Source organism: Pyricularia pennisetigena, assembly GCF_004337985.1.
Source record: "Pyricularia pennisetigena strain Br36 chromosome 4 map unlocalized Pyricularia_pennisetigena_Br36_Scf_6, whole genome shotgun sequence".
Classification (NCBI taxonomy): Eukaryota; Fungi; Ascomycota; class Sordariomycetes; order Magnaporthales; family Pyriculariaceae; genus Pyricularia; species Pyricularia pennisetigena.
The window spans coordinates 3,701,958-3,707,100 of NW_021940918.1; positions in this window are offsets into that span (position 1 = coordinate 3,701,958).

Below are 5,143 nucleotides of genomic sequence, written 5' to 3' on the forward strand. Positions count from 1 at the left end.
TGAGCCGTTTCAAGGCGACCGCTGGCTGTCGGGCAACCAGCAGTCCGTCAGTGATGTTTCCCTCTTTTCCTCCCAGTCCTGTTTCCCTTGCTTCCAATATCCTCCAGTCGTAAAGTCTTCCTCCACACCAAAAAAAGAACTAGTCGTCGGGCGTTCGAATACGTGTCGATCGGTAAAACTTCGTTTTGTTGTCGGCGGGTAATGTGTAAAAAAAATTGTTGCTTCCAGGCGATTCCAGCCGCCGCGCGAAACGAATCTGGCAGACAGAAGGAAACAAAAATGTACAAAAATATCGGTCAAAAAGGAGAAGAGAGGAAGGAAGAGAAGGAGAAAGAGGCCTCTCGGGCCACTGAGGTCATGGAGAGGTCATTAAAGATGATCTTATCTGCGCACAATGACGGTAAAAGAGAGAGGTTCCGTCCGGCAGAGTGAGGAAGAGAAAATGATCCGAGCAACGGACCAGCGGCTAAAAGGTTAGAGGGAAAATGAGAACAACAAATTTTGATGCAGATGATAGGAAGTGAAATCGTGAAAAGATTCGGAAGACGAACGGAAAGAAGGATGGAGGGCGAAAAATGGTGTGAGAAGGGAAGACCAGGTCAGTCAGCCATCGAGACAAAGACAGGGCCCAGAAGGTGTGTGGGAACAAGAGACAGTGTGCGACTGGCCGGCCGGACTCCGGGAATGGATCCAAAAGAAGGAAACAACTGGCTAGCTGAATTAATGGATGAATGGATGGATGGTAACAGCTTGTCCCCTGTCTTGGGGTTGTGCTGCCATGGTTGTGACAGATGGCTGGCTGGCTGTGACTGGCAGCAGTACTGTAATGGAGTAGAGAAAGGGGAGGCAATGCAAGGGGAGGGCATCCCCGTCTTCTCCTGTCGAACGCCCTTTTCAAGGCTGGATTTTTTTTTTCCCTTCTTTTTCCTTCCTGTCTCTTTATCCCTTCCCGTTGTTCTTCTTGCAGATTGTGTACTCTTCTGTTCACGTCTATCTCTCTAGTTCTTCGGTTCTTGACTCGATCCTAGCCGATAAACGACATGATTTTCTCGCCGTTCATTTCCAGCCAGGATACCGGTTGGACATTCCTCTTCGCTCTCCTCTCATCTCCTCCTGCTTGTGGTTAGTCTGTGAATCTAGGCGTATCGCAAACAATGTTCTCTCCGATGGCCCCCTCTTCCGCACGGACTTTGGCGAAGTACGGTCTGTAGCAGAAGAGTGGTGATCTTTTGTTTGATGGGAGCGACAAAAGACTTATTGCAGGGATTTGGCGACGTCGTTTGTGTATGTTAGAGCCGCAAGACGGCCTGCGCTTTCCCAAACTCGGATATTCCGGGTTCCCTTCTGCGCTGAAGTGATTGTTGGTGGGTAGCATTGGATGGGGATAGTGGGGCACCCCAGCGGGAAGACCCCTGGCCTGCGACAAATCTGAAGCACCCCCAAGGGTCCCCTGTGACGTGCTCATCTTTGACTTGGTTGTGTATTTTACTGCTTGTCTAAGGCGAGATAGGTACAAACCTCTTCCGTAGGTAGTCCAAGTGGTCGTGGGAAGCACAAACCACAGTAAATTGAGGGTTACTTAACAGGGGGTCCAGGGGTTTTCCTGGCCATCACCCGGGGTTGCTTACCTTTACCTAGCCTTGACAACAGGGGACTTGGGGGGGCTGAAAAGAGGAGCGTGAGGAAAAGAAAACGAAAAGAAGAAAAAATAAAACGGTCTTTTTTTTCTTCTTTGCCCTGCTCTGGTCCAGTTCAATTCGAGCCTAGTCTTTTCTGGTTTGCTTCTATTGATATTCTTTTCCTTCTTTTTCTTTAGCCATCCGATCCGGGGAAAAAAAATAACCAGAAGTCGGGCTAAAACGGCCACAAATCAATTCCTAACTAACTAGCGTCTCCATACCCACAATGTTTCCCACCTAGAGTCATGATTGTATACTGCATCGACCTATCGCGAATGTCAGACCTCAACATCTCCTTCCGTTCCAGTCTAGCCATTTAGCCTGAACCGACACACAGTTTTGTCCTGTCTTTGCTATTAAACAGAAGCCAAGAGAACAGATGACGGCCCGCTTCGCCTTGCCTATGATGCAAAAAGAAAAGATGGAGGGGAGTATTGCGTAAAAGGGTCGTCCCCCACTGCGATTCTATGCATCCAAGCACCCCAGTATCCATCTATCCATGCGACCACGCCGCAGGTGGGCAACCAGACATGGACTGAGCCTGGAGAGGAGGGATGATGCCAGACAGCAAAGACAAAAAAAAAGTGGATGGGCGCAAAAGGACGTGGTGTGGTGCAAAAGGTATTAATTACCGGCAGCCTGCATTCGTGAGGCACTTGATGGAACTGGCTTGCTCCTTGGCAAGTAACCGTCGTTTCCGTCCCCTCTTGCATGCATCCTGCTCAACAAAGAAGGGGTACATCCTGTCGCATAACATGACATACTTAGAACATAATGCAGCTGCCATCGAGATGCATAAACCTACCACCAGCGTATTTGATGCTCATTGGTCCAGACGAAGCGCTAGTCCGATCAGGCATGTGTGTACTTGGTCAAATGGTGGTGGTCCTCCAGAAAACCGAGAAGGGCTACAAATAGTACGAACCTAAACTAATACCGGCATACGTTCGTTCGATAGGCAACGTCCACTAATATAAACTATACTACTAAACTACAGTAGATCTAGTCTCAAGCCAAACCAACCTGCTGGGCCCAACTGCGAGAGTTATTTCATATTTCACGGATCACTATACTGTACACCTTCATGTGCGAAGCAGTAATACCCCTGGCTAGGTAGGTTTTCGCACTGGTGTCACAACTTTGGACGACAAAGGCACAACACAAACGTCGATGCAGCCTAAGCGAAAATGAAATTGAAGAGGTATACAAGTCCCCCGCGCTCGTTCTCGCCGAATGTCACAGCCTTTTTGGACCGCGTCCTGGACACGTTTGATCATACGTCGCCAGCTGGCTTTCTGAGTAGAGTTGAGATGGAAATTGATAGTATTTGGGGCCTATCTCCGAGGACGTTTACAGTCCTTTTTACACATAAAGACGACTCGGCTGCTCCGCTCGTCTTGACTCTCGACTCGAGTTGATGCCATCACTCGGGCTTTTCCTTGGCGGAGTCCGCTGATTTGTTCGGTGTGATTCTTGTTTTCCCCCGCTCATGCCATTTGCATGATTCTTTGGCAAGGTCTGGCTGCACCGCCTACCTCTCTGCTAGTCAGCCACGACCTACCAAGTATTGCCGGCCCTTGTCCTACATGCGTGGCAGCGCATGTCGTGTGTATCTATTTGTTGCAAGAGATGGGGACCCTAGACTTGGCACCCGCGCACTTGCCTCGGCTCTGTATCTCCCTTTTGGGTCTTGGTCGTGACAGCTCAACGTTGCTGTGCAGACCTGTCGCTGTCTGCAGACCAAGCATCACCCAGGCTCATTGTCCATCGCTTGTACAAGTCTAGGTGGTGTAGACAGATAATTCTGTATTGGATAACCATATACTGTGATTTTAATCTGATGTCAACAAAGCATAATGCGATGAGAACTAAATGTTATTAAAACAAGGAAAGAAAATATGCACATAAATCAAAAAACGTGGCGGAATATGGTTATTTATTTCGGGCGACGTCCATTTCCACACCTTACTGCGTGGCGCACAAAGATCAAGGAACAAGATACACAAAAACTTGAACTTGGCTTTCGTGGCAAGCAGGGCCTTTCAAAGTGCATCTGTTGCGTGTTTGATCCAGCCCTAGATCTAGTTCAGGCTCAATTAATCTAGGACCCCAATGTTTGGTGTTTCCTGCCAGCAGGCGAGAAGTCTTTGTGCCCAAGGTCGATCATCAAACGTGCCCGTTTGAGGTCTATCCACTCACGATATCCTATCCAGTTTTTGTTTCGGAATCCACCACACACGGGGGGGAAACGACGGAGAGGTGGCCACCATCTTCGGGTAATTCTTGTGTACATACCTAGGCAGGTAACTACTGTACAGCACCACGTAGGCTTCAATGCTAGGTATCTATGTACAACAAGATATTGTTGACTCCTGTTTAGGGAACATCCAAGGCAAGTGGCTACAATAGCCAAGATGCTCATGGTTTCCAAGCTGTGCAGTGCAAATGCTTGCCTAGTCCAGTTTTCGGTCTGCCTACTTAGTCGGCTTCGCAGCTTCTATTCCGTCGGGAATTTAGCCCTTTTTAAAATTCAATGGTACCTACTCAGCTGACAAGCCATTCATCGCATTTGACGTGGCCTTGTCAGAATTTCAAGGTGACCTGATTGGTGTCGACTACTCTTTAAAAAGTTGAATCGTGTACTGTACTGTACATACGTAGTACGTGGTCGGGCGTGCGTCGCACTTCATCAGATTTACGAACAGACCTCCGGAGGCTCCACTTCTCTCCACCAGCCCCTCCCGGTCGGGACAGGACCGTCTTGGGCGTACGGTAGGCAGGTGTAGCACTTGCCAGGTTTGGATCGCTGCCGAGCAAGGCGACACACGCTAACGCCTCCAATTCACCTCCACTCGATTCTAGGTAGCCGCCTAGACCTACCTGAGGTCGATTTGGTAGACAACAACCTACGACTCGAAGCACGACAGATCCAGCCCGACAAGAGGAGCGCAGACGACGACGACGACGTCGTCTATTCAACCCCATTGTCGATAACTTACGACAGTCAAGCCCCTCCTGGAACGGATCCTTGGCCAGCCAAATCTCGAGTCTGGTTTGCAATCTCGAACGGGGGATTTTTGGATTCGTCATCGAATTGTTTCTGGCCCCAGGTCCCGACAACCCTCATCCACCCGCCAGTATCGATGTCGGCTAGCCAAGGAGGTATTTGAACAGCCAGGCCCTCTTTTAGCTTTTGAGACCATGTTTGGAGGGTTGCACTTTGGTAAGTGAAGTGATACTGAAGTACTATTGTCCGTCTCAACCATGTTTCTTGCTCGGTTCGAGCGAGCCAGACACTATCAATTCCATCCACCAGTGCCCGTGTGTCGCCTCCGTCTCAACCAAGGAATAAAGTCAGACAGCCAGTGACTGCTGATGTATATACGGCTTTCTTTTTACTTCCGCCTTCCCTGTACCTTTCTTATCTCTTGGTTTCTTTTGCGTTTTTAATCTTTTTTTTTTTT